General features: G+C 37.7%; 1 pseudogene; it reads right to left on the minus strand.

Moving 5' to 3' along the window:
• LOC100811914 (uncharacterized) overlaps nt 1–12427 on the minus strand; it is a 37366-nt pseudogene extending 24939 nt beyond the window's left edge.
• Between the last annotated feature and the right edge of the window lie 528 nt (nt 12428–12955).

Genomic DNA, 12955 nt, shown 5'->3' on the forward strand with positions numbered 1-12955 from the left:
AGCTACATACAACTTAAACATGGGAGAAAAACAGTCTACAGTAGGCATCGCCGCTTTCTAACACTCAATCATCCGTACAGACGACTGAAAAAAGTTTTTAATGGAAGTCAAGAGCATGATATTGTGTCGATACCGTTGACTGGTGAGCAGGTATATCAGCGGGTTCAACACCTGAATATTGTATTTGAGAAGACCCAAAAGAAGGATAAAAGTAAGAGTTGCATATGGAAGAAGAGGTCCATTTTCTTTGATCTTCCGTACTGGTCTGATCTTGACGTTAGACATTGTATTGATGTTATGCATGTGGAGAAAAATGTTTGTGACAGTGTGATTGGGACGCTCCTTAACATTCAAGGTAGGATGAAGGATGGCTTGAATACCCATCAAGATCTAGCTGATATGGGCATACGATCACAGTTGCATCCAAGGTCTGATGGGAAGAAAATTTACTTGCCCCCAGCCTGCCATACTTTGTCCAAGAAGGAGAAGATAAGTTTTTGTCAGTGTCTTCGTCGGGTGAAGGTTCCACAAGGATACTCTTCAAATATTAAGAGCCTTGTGCATTTGAATGAGCTTAAGCTTGTAGGGTTAAAGTCTCACGATTGTCACGTGCTCATGCAACAATTGTTAGTCGTGGCTATACGAGACATCTTGCCAAACAAAGTCAGGTTAGCGATAACTCGCCTGTGCTTTTTCTTCCATGCTATATGTAGCAAAGTCATTGATCCTATCAAGTTTGATGAGTTGGAAAATGAGGCCGCAATTATACTGTGCCAGTTAGATATGTATTTTCCCCCTGCTTTCTTTGACATCATGATTCACTTGATTGTGCATCTGGTCAGAGAAATCAAATGATGTGGTCCTGTTTATCTATGGTGGATGTACCCGGTTGAGCGATACATGAAGATCTTAAAAGGGTATACAAAGAATCTATATCAACCAGAAGCATCTATTGTTGAGAGGTACATTGCAGAAGAAGCCATTGAATTTTGTTCAGAATACTTAGAGAAGGCTAAACCTGTTGGCCTTCCTGAGTCTCGGCATGATGATAGAGTGGGCGGTAAGGGTTCAAGAGGATTGCATGTGATCACTCCAAGTGTAGAACATTTGTTACAAGCTCACTTGTATGTCTTGAACAACAGTAATGAAGTATTGCCATACATACTTAAGCATGAAGCTTTAGTTGAACAGAGTAATCCAAAAATGTCAAAGAATTGGGTGTTGAAAAAGCATAACAAGACTTTCTGTGATTGGTTTAAAGATACAATCTTTGCAGATGAGAATGCTTCAGAAACATTAAGAAAGCTAGCAGATGGGCCTAACATAAATGTTATAACTTGGCAAGGATACGACATAAACAAGTATTCATTTTACACAAAAGCACAAGATGACAAAAGTACAATGCAGAACAGCGGGGTCACCCTAAGGGCTGAATCTCAACACTTTGCAAGTGTCAATGACGCCAATCCCTGTGTAGCTTCCATCCCTTACTTTGGGTTCATTGATGAAATTTGGGAGCTTAACTATGTGAAATTCACGGTATGTGTTTTCAAATGTAAATGGGTTGACAGCAACACCGGTGTGCGCACCGATGATATAGTATTTACGCTGGTAGACCTAAAGAAACTTGGTTACCACAATGACCCTTTCATCGTGGCAGAACAAGCTAGACAAGTATTTTACGTGCAAGACCCTTGTGATGAAAGGTGGTGCGTGGTTCTGCAGGGCAAAACAATTGGTGTTAATGTATAAAATGATGATTCATACATGGACACCTATGTTAGTCCTTTGACTGCACAAATCACTCCTAACGTTGTCGGAGAAGAAGAAGCTGACGACGTTCATGCTAATCGTAATGATCATGATGAAGGAGAACTGATTAACATCATCTAATGTAATTTTCTGCAGAGACAGAGGTCACCAAAGCAAGTAAGTGACAGCTACATTTTTTTCTGATTAAGGCATTGGTATTTTGTTTTAGATGGCATCCTTAGGACTTCATACAGCTCATGTTTGTCGCCAGTTTCATCATCCACCACCCTTACATTCTCTGGCTTCTCATGTTTATTGTTGTTAAACCCATATTTATGCTTTCTTCCCTTCATGTCTTGTTTTATCACAACTTTAGCCAAATCTCCTATCTTCAGCATAGTTGAATCTCTTGTCTTATTCTCCAGTGACACACTTTGATGGCCTGTATCTCTTTTCTTCATATGTTTTAGTGCTTCAGCTTCAGAATGCATAGAGCAATCTGAATTTTCCAGTGATCACCAAAGGCTTCTGCATCAACATTGACACTTTCCACCCTCTTTGCTTTATGCTTCAGTGCTGCATTCCATGCTTCCTCCTTATAAATCTCACATTTATTAGAGGTTGCACTAGAACGATCAGCACCAATCTGTGCTTCTTCCTCGTCTACCAGCTCAATATCTTTCCTTTCAACTTTTGTTTTGTAAATTACAGTGTAGTTTACAAAAGCAAAGGTGAAACGAAAGATATTGAGCTGGTAGAAGAGGAAGAGGCACGAATTGGTGCTGATTCTTCTAGTGCAACCTCTAATAAATCTAAGAATTATAAGGAGGAACCACGGAATGCAGCACAGAAGCATAAAGCAAAGAGGGTGGAGAGTGTCAATGTTGATGCAGAAGCCTTTGGTGATCACTGGAAAGTTCAGATTGCTCTATGCATTCTGAAGCTGAAGCACTAGAACATATGAAGAAAAAAGATACAGGCCATCGAAGTGTGTCATTGGAGAATAAGACAAGAGATTCAACTGTGTTGAAGATAGGAGATTCGGCTAAAGTTGTGATAAAACAAGACATGAAGGGAAGAAGGCATAAATATGGGTTTAACAACAATAAACGTGAAAAGCCAGAGAAGGTAAGGGTGGTGGATGATGAAATTGGCGACAAACATCAGCTGGATGAAGTCCTAAGGATGCCATCTACATGTGTATTTCTCAAGATATAGTATTTATATTCCATCACGCGTCCATTGACTGCTGATTACGTGTAATAGACTTTTTTTAACATGCATGCCCCAAATCAAATCATAATTCAATGTTTGCTGCACAACACGTCACTAAAATTTGCTATGTACAAAATGACACCAACCCCAATCAACCCCTCCCCTGGTAACCCCCAATTTCATTCCTTCATCATTCAAGGTCTTCATGTCATTCCTTCCCCGAGACTTTGAAGTACTGTTGTCAATGATTTCTCTACAATTCTAAAAATCTAAGAAAAGTTTGCTTGCATTCACCCCATTTTGACATCCTTTAAATCCCATACAAATCTAGCTTTGAGTGCACACTATGTAATCTTTACATGTCTACGATTATTGTTACTTGTGCTACACAGTAATTTTCTTTCATGTCTTCAAACAAATTTAAAGCACAAGTATCACAACACATCATCAACCTTAATTTGTTATCACACTATTGATTTATCAGACTTTTTCATTACTATTACATCTTGTCCTGTTTTGAATCACAATTAAAAAGCACAACTAAATCACTTATGACTTATCCTCTTTTGATTAATCCTATTTTGTATGTTGTTTTATGTTATTGTATAAAAGATCATGGGTTCTCCACCTGCCTCCCCTCCTCCTCCTCCTCCTACTCCTCCTTCTCATCATCCTCTTCCTCCTACTACTACTCCTTCGGACACATCGGCTTCGCCGTCTGCCGTGAAGCGGACACGCAAAGCCTCACGTCTATGATCGTTATCTACTAGACCACCTGGTGCTGAGAGACCAGTGGTCCATGTTGATCCTGCTATCGGCAAGGCCGACGGTCCCCACAGGAAGAAATTAAGAACATATTTGGGGATTGTGGCGTGTGATAAGGTGGACGTCACCTACGAGAACTGGAAGGAGGTCCCTACTGCTCAGAAGGACCTGATTTGGGAGGATATTCAGGTATTTTTCTTTTCTTATTTGATTTTGTTTAATTAATAGCCAAAAAATACATTGTTGTAATAAATAAACTTTATTTGATGTTGTCAGGCGAAATTTGATATCCTAGAGGCTTCTGACAGTAGGACGAAAAGGAAGTTACTTTAGACCGTGGGGGAGAGATATAGGCAGTTTAAATCAGACCTCACGAAGAAATGGGCCCTTGCAGCTGATCAGGACAGTGTCGAGGACACTATCTATGAGAAATACGACATCAGCAAGGAAAAGTGGGCCCAGTTATGCCAGACTCGCAGAGACCCTTCTTGGGAGGTATGTTCCTTGCCATTTAAGTTTTTTTCAAAAAACATGATGTTGTTATACTTCATTCTACCAATTTGAAATATTATTGTTTAATTTTTTCAGGATGTGCGCAAGAAGGCACAGGCCATCCAGAAGCAAAATACTGCCCCCCACATTTTGTCTCGTGGGGGTTATGACTATTTGGAGCAGAAGCTCCTGGCTGAGAAGATGAAGAAGAAGCTGGAGGAAGCTGCACAGTCAAGAAGCATTGATGGCGTCATTGACCCTCCATCCCCGGTCAGACGCCACGTGAAATGGAAGATGGCCCACACGAAGAAAATAGGGGAGAAGACGACTAAGGCCGCAAAGGAAATTGCTGAGAAGATCGTAAGTCATTTTCAACTAACCATTACAATTATATTTCAATATTTTGTGAATGCCATGTACCACTGTGTTTTTTCTGTGCAGGATTCCTTTGAGGAGCAGGCCACATAGGGATCCTTCATCCCCCATGGACGTCAGGATGTTCTCACCGCTGCTATTGGACGTCCAGAGCACCCTGGACGTGTCCGTGCTGTTGGAGTCGGGGTCACCATCAGGCAATACTTTGGATCAACTCCGCGGACGTCCCGCAGCTCTTCCTCCCTGCCTCCCGAAGAATTGCAGTAGTTGACCTAGCAAATCAGGGACCAACTAGAGGAGTCCATCACATAAAAAGTGACGCGGCAGCTCATGGCATCATTCAGCCAGATGCAGTCCCAGATTCTGTCCCAGATGCAATCTCAGGGACTTGCACCGCCTCCCGACCCTCTGGTTGGTCCCTCCGGTCCTCAAGTAAGCACAAATGGGAGTTGTGTTGATCCCTCAGGAAACGATCCTGAGACGGGTGACTCTGATAGGTGCGGCTTGTAAATAGAAGCAGATCCTGCCCGCCTGGTTGCCATGGGGAGATTTTATGAGGGATCCACTATTGTTCATAACACTCCTTTGTTGTCTGGCCAAGTAAAGGTGAGTGTGGAGGAGGTTACAGATGCAGATGCTCCAGTTCCTGTACCCATTGATGAGGTTTCCTTAGTGGGGCAGGCACTTCACACCTTCCTTGCTTGGCCGACACATCTGGTCAAGCCTTTATCACTGTAGGTACTTATTGTCCTTACTATATGTTTCTTCTTTTTAAATTAATTCATTAAGCGTGCCTCAAATTAGGCCATTTAACTTTGTTTCATGAACAGGTAGTTGTGTCTCCGGCAAAACCACCTCCAAAGCCCGATCCGGAGGTCGATGATCTGCTTTATCTGATGACATTGACCATCCCAGAGCTTTTCTTGAGGCCTTATCAGGTTAGATGGGATGCCACCGTGTTCGGGGTCTTTAATCCAGATTTCCCCCTCTACATAAAGCACGAAGACCTCTCCGAAATCGCACACGGTGGTCAATGTCTCAGCATATCAGTGTTACAGTTGTGGATTCTGTAAGTCATTTTATATTACTTTTAATTACCTAATTTATTGATTTCAATTCATAAATATTTAACTTTGACTTAATATAAACAGGCATCTCACTGAAACATGTATGCGAGCGGGGAATTCTGATATCTATGGATTCCTCGAGCCACAGTCCATTCAGAGGTCTGGGCAATCGCTGTTGGAGTCTGAAAGTTACATAAAGACTTGGATGCAGAGTTCAAAACGCGATGTCTATCTTGGAGCCTACCTAAATGGGTAAGTCACACAAAATAACTGAATTTAATTCATGTTTACTAATATACTAACCCATATTCGTCTCCACTGCAGCGAACACTGGCAGATGGTGGTCATCCTGCCCAAGGAACACCTAGTTGTCTGGTTTTGTTCATTGCATATCAGGCCAGACAACTACCTTAAGGGGATTATTAATAGGTTAGTGTTCTTTTCAATACATTTGCTTTGAAATACCTCAACGTACAACACCAGTTTTTAATTGTTACTCATTTGGAACAGTGCTTTAAAAGGTCTTGATGATGCTCCACAGCCTAAATCAAAGGCTCCTGCTAGGTGGATTGTCGTCAAGGTACGTCATTTACATAAAACTTCCACTTATATATATATATATATATATATATATATATATATATATATATATATATATATATATATATATATATATATATATATATATATATATATATATATATATATATATATATATATATATATATATATATATATATATATATATATATATATATATATATATATATATATTTCTTTATGTGTCTGTACACTAGTTGTTTAATTAATATCCAAATTTCATTATGTATTTAGTGTAATAGACAAAAAGGAAGTACTGAGTGCGGCTACAATGTGATGCACTGGATGTCCACCATCATTTTAGGAACTTTTAGGAATAATAGGGAAGCGGTAAGTTTATTTCAAACAAAATCGATTTATTTATAATTTGTATTACATTATTAACTTATTATGATTTATTTCATCGTGCAGTATTTTAACGATCCTAGACCATTGGAGCCAGAGAGATTAAAGGCATTGCGGATCCAGTGGGCACAGTTTTATCTCCGAGTTAGAGATCAAACCTAGGATTTAGGGACATCATCTTTAGCTTAGTTTACTTTGGTTTAACATTTTTGACATTTTCTATGTAATATGAACATTAAATTCATTTGATGATTGTTCTTTATGATAAATCAATTATTTGATGTTTATTATCATTAAAACTGCTTGAAAGCATAATAAAATGTTTATTTGTTGTGAATTGGGCTTGAAATTGCATTTTATAGGTACAATTTTGGGTTTATTGTAAAAACAGAAAGTATATATAAAAAAATACTTGAAAACAACATTGGTTATTAACAAAAACCGATGTTAATATGGTAAACAACATCAGTTATTTACAAAAACCGATGTCAACATGAACTTTAACATTGGTCATACAGAAAACCGATGTTAACTTTTATACATTAACATTGGTTATTCATACATAACCGATGTTACCGTTTCTATATTAACATCGGTTATTTTTCACATCGATGTTAACAATGATACATTCAACATCATCACTTTCAACATCGGTTTTAGAGCCGATGTAGAATGCCCTAAATAACCGATGTTGAAAGTGTAATTTCTAATAGTGAATAAAGATAAATAACAAAGGTTAGCACTCTATAGGCCATACAAGTTATATGGAAAACATTAATATAAATTTCATAAAGAAACTCTTATAAAAATATAACTTTGTCTCAATGTTACAACTATCAGAGCATAACTCCCACAACTCAAATATAAACTAAGTACATGAGGATAACCCTCTTCTTTAGCATCATCTTACTACTTTGATGATCCTGACCTGGGATGACAATTAGCCCAAACACAAATAGATAGAGAGTGAGATACATCTTATCATATATAACAGTGTAAACATTAAAAATAATGTATCCTCACACGTGACAAACATTTGTACCATTTTCACATTACTAGATATGTTCTCAAAGACACACATTCATTATGGTGCAAAATTTAATTTATGACTCTATATGCATGTGGTAATAATTAAAAATATTTTGAAAGAAGCTCAGGAGGCAAGGGTGTTCATGGATTGGATTTTCAAAATCCAATCCAAATCCAATTAAATGGATTGGATTTAAAATCCATACCCACTTAATTGGATAAAAGTGGTTTGGATTTTTTTAAAACCGAATTATAGTTCACAATCATTTTGGCTTTAAATCTAGTTTTAAACCATAAATCAGTTTTCAATCTACTTCGGCTAAGGCTGCTTTTAGATGACTTTGGTCAAAATTGTTTTTTGTCGACTTCTACTAGGGGTTTTGGCCGACGTCAACTAGGCTATTTTAGGTCAATGTGAAACTATTTTTGGGTAGAAGTGAACTAGGTTTTTTTTCAGTCAATGTCGGCCGGTAATTTTTTTTGCCGACATCCTCTAGGGCTATTTTCAACTGAGGTCAGGTAGGGCTATTTTTTTGTTGACATAGGCTAGGACTTCTTTAGCCAACGTCGATTGTCTCTATTTTTCAATTGATGTTGGCTATGATTTTTTTCGGTCAACGTCAGTCGAGGCCATTTTTTGGCTAACTTCGTCTAGGTTTTTTTTTCCGGCCAACATTGATCGATAATGTTTTTTTTTCCAACATCAGCCAGGGCTATTTTCAGCCGACGTCGGCTAGGATATTTTCTTGTCAATTTCAGTTGGTGATGTTCTTTGGTCAACATCAACTAAAACTATTTTTCAAGGAACATCAGTCAGGGATATTTTTTCGCCAATAAAATAATAGCCTCGACCAAAGTCGGCCAACAAAATCCTAGTTGATGTCGGCCAAAAAACATCATTGATCGACGTTGGCCCAAAAAATCCTAGCTAACATTTGTTAGAATAGTCTCGGCCAAAAAATAACTCAGTCGACATCATTCGAAAAATAGTCTCATCTGACATCAATCGCAAAAACCTTATTCGATGTCGACCAAAAAATAGCATCGACCAATGTCGGCAAAAAAAAATCATCAGTCAACATCAACAATAAAAACTCTAGACAACATTGACCAAATAATAGTTTTGACCAATGTTGGCCGAAAAAAGCTCTAGCTGACATCAACCAAAAATAGCCTCGTTGATGTCGGCTGAAAAACATCATCAATCGACGTTGGTTGAAAACACTCTAAACGACATTTGCCAAAAAATAGCCCCGGCCAATGTTCATTGAAAAGAAAAGACTAGTCGATGTCCTCCGAAAAATAGTCTCAACCAAGGTCAGTTGAGAAACATTATCAACTGACATTGGCCGAAAAAAATAACCTCAGTCTACATCAGCCCAAAAATAGTCTCAGCCAATGTCGACTAAAAAGCTACTTTCAGCTGACCTCGACCAAGGTTGTTTTGGAGGAATGCAATAAAATTTGAAAATCCAATAAAATATCCAATCCATATCCAAATAACTGGATTGGATTTAAAATCTAAAAAACTAGATTTGGATGTAAAACCAATCCTTTAAAGTAGTTTGGATATGGACGATTATGGATTGGTTTTATATAATCGGATTTTATGAACACCCATATCAAAAGATTTTTGATAATGCATCAGGGACCCAGATTTACAAGGATACTCCAACTCATGGGATCAACATGAGTCACACGAAGATTCCAAACTAGATAAACACCCCCAAGGACTAAGCTATACTTCATTTCATTCATGTCTTCCCTGGTTAGCTTAACAATATTCCTCGAAAGAACACAACATGATATGATTAGGGGTGGCAAAATGGGTGGTCGGCTCGGCCCAACAACTCAATCCATCAAGCCAACCTTGAAAAATGGGGTGGGCCAGATCAACCCATATTCTATATGAGCCTTATTTTTTGAAGTCCATATAGGCCTGGTGGCTCATCGGGCCAGCCCATAGTGACCCCTTTTAATTTTTTTGTTTACATTTATACAAATCAAAAGGAAAAAAATAAAAAAAAAAATAGGCCAAAATAGGCTCAATTGAATTCAGACCTATATTTTTTAAGTCTAGCCTGGTTCAATGGGCCCATCAGGCTAGCCCATATAGGCCCAATTCTATTTGGGCCAACATTTTCTCAGTCCAGCTTTGCCCAACCTAGCTGGCCTGATCCATTTTGCCAACTTTAGATATGATCCATAAGGTATTATACCGGTGTAACATTGACAACTATTACACAACTTTTATAACATTATCTAATTGAAAGTTATAAAATATTGTAATAGTTGTCAAAGTTGCACTTATGTAATTTGATCCCTCCTATATATCTATATAATACTAAATTTACTAATATTGAAAATAATTAATATATATATATATATATATATATATATATATATATATATATATATATATATATATATAGCTTTTGTTCGTGATACCTTTATTGATGGATGAACTCATTGCTAGGTGCCAGGTGCAAGCCAATGTGGTTGCATCTTGATAATGTTTGGCTACACTGGATGAGTCCATTGTGGGAGTGGAAGATAAACTATGGCATCTATTGGAAAAGCCTTAAAGACCTTAGATGGTGTGTGGTCACAGTCATACTTTTTCCATGTAAGAGCTTGGACACTAATGATTTCCCTTTGAACAGGTTCGATGGAGATGTATTCAAAGTAGGGAGATTTAATTATAGGATTACCATTAATAAATGCTAGAGGAAATCTTTGAGCATCTGTCAAAGGTTCCCTTGGAGCAGCTCTTTTAAACCTCTAGATTGTGGGGGGATGGAGGTGGACGCGGTTGTGTAGAGGGAACATGTTTATGAAGATGAGAGATAGAAGTATCACCAATTGACTTACTATTTGATGATGATGAAGCTTGACCCTATTTATTGTGAATGTATGTATACATGATTTTGATTATGCCAAAGAAGAATTAAACAAAGCTACTTCAAAGGATAAGCATTGCTTCAAGATTAATACAAGATTGCTTCAACATACAAAGCCTTGCTTCAAGATTTCTTAAAGATCAAACCTTGCCTCAAACCAAAGTGTTCCCAAGACATCTAAGGCTCTGGTAATGTTAAAAAGGGTTTTGAATTTAAATTTTGAACCTGTAATCGATTACCAGATATTTGTAATCGATTACCAGCAACAGAACTCTTGAAATTCAAATTCAAAAGTCATGACCCTTCAAAATACAATTGTGTAATCGATTATCAGAAACCTGTAATCAATTACCAGTGAAAAATTTCAGAAAAAGCTTTTTGAAAAGACACATCGCTTCAAACCATTTTGAAAAGGAATGAAGGGCCTATATATATGTGTGTCTGATTTCAAAAAGCAAGAGAGAGACATTCCAAGAGAACTTCATTGCCAAATGCTCTCTCAACAACTCTTGGGCAAACACTTGCAAATCCATTAAGAGTTCATCCATGAACTTCAATTGTAATATTCTTCTCTTAAAGAGAGAATTCTTCTTCTTCTTCAAAGAGATTGATTAAGGGATTGAGGGTCTCTTAAGTTGTAAGGATTCCTAAACACAATGGATGGGTTGTCCCTGTGTGGTTCAGACTTTGTAAAAGGATTTTTACAAAGAGAGTAGAAAATCTCAAGTGGGTTGCTTGAGGACTGGACATAGGCACGGGAAGTGGCCGAACCAGTATAAATCGAGTTTGCATTTCTCTCTTCCCTTATCTCATTTATATTATTGCAATCAATTTTTTATGCATGTTTAAAGAACATTATTAAATTGATTGTTGCTTCTACTTCTGCATTTTGAGCCTATCATTTAGAAGGGGGTTAAAAGTTTGTTAGTGGGAAATTAATTCACCCCTTCTTAAGATAACTGAGGCCATTTGTCCAACATTTGTTCCCTGTGAAGCAGACTGCCCACTCCTTTTCACCAATCTTAGGATTGGCTTTAGTAGCCCTTGTCTTGATATGCCTTGGTATTGCAGACGAAATGACAGATTCTCTTGGTTTTGGAGTTGGTTGAACTTTCGTGACTCTTTATGGGGGCAGGAGAAAGCAAGGCTACAACTTTTTCTCTTATGGAAATAAACTTGTACAAATCCTTCATCTTTTTCATCTATCTTACTCAAGTCCTTCAACCTTTGTAGGATTGAAGTTCCAGCTACTAGATGCACAGGAATGGACGCAGTGGACTGCTCATGTCTCTTCTTCATCTTATCCTCCTCTTCTTCTTCTTTTTGGGAATGCTTCCTTGTTTTATTTTTCTTTTGTTTCTCAGCCATTATCTTTTGTCCATTTTTGGAAATACCAAAGTTGTTCACACCCTGATCTTCATCAGCAATAGCTTTGGCTAGCCCCTTCTGCTTCCTCTTGTTTATGGCAATCAAGTCCACTTGAGGAGCATCCTTTTCACTATGTTCTAGAGCAACCTTTGTATCTTTTAGGTTAGTTTTGCTAAATTTTAGTTTTTTAGCAACAACTAAACCCTTGGCTATTAGAGTGTGCTTAGAATCATCATCCATCTTGTTGAAGACCTGATACATGCTTTGTTCCCAGAGCATCATGTTGATGAGAGAAGCATAATAGATGATGTTCAGACCACCCAAGCCTTTCAAGTTTCTCAAGATGTTGATGTAGATGGTGTAAGGAAAATCAAATGGCAAATTCTCCATCAAGTGAAAAAGAAAAAACTTGTGAAGATCTGACAGAGTTGTTTTTGAGCCTGCCTTGTGGAGAACACTCTTGTTTAGAATGTTGGCCAAAATCTTGGCCTGCTCGCACATGAGGTTATACACAATCATCTTCTGGTCTCTACTTTCTTAGCATTTTCCTTATATAGTGCACTTGTTACATAAGAGTCATAGTTCTTCTTCCATCCCTCTTGGTATGTACTTCTTTCACAAAGGTACCCTATTGCCTTGGCAATGGTGTCGTTGGACAGTACCACTTTGATTCCTAGAACTTTGGATGCTATCACCTTTTTATTGACAAACTCAACATTCCTCCAAAATGTTCTGGGTATATTGTTTGCGACTCATTGAAGAAATTCCTAACACCACTGATAAGTGTCATATTTTAGTTATTTTTGGGATTAGAATGTTAGCACTTATCTTTTGATTTTAATAGTTTTCTTATAAACTTCCCTTAATTCTAGTTGTTTTATATATTGTTCATTTATAAATGTTTTGTTTAAATATGAAAAATTCATCCATGCATTTCTTATGCTTTGATGGTTATTTGTTGGAACCAGAAACCAAGACAATATGAAGAGCACAAAGGGTCAATTTGAAGAAATTCAGAGTGCTACTCGCCTAGGCTAGCAATCAACT

This window comes from Glycine max, chromosome 1 (genome assembly GCF_000004515.6).
Source record: "Glycine max cultivar Williams 82 chromosome 1, Glycine_max_v4.0, whole genome shotgun sequence".
NCBI classification, from domain to species: domain Eukaryota; kingdom Viridiplantae; phylum Streptophyta; class Magnoliopsida; order Fabales; family Fabaceae; genus Glycine; species Glycine max.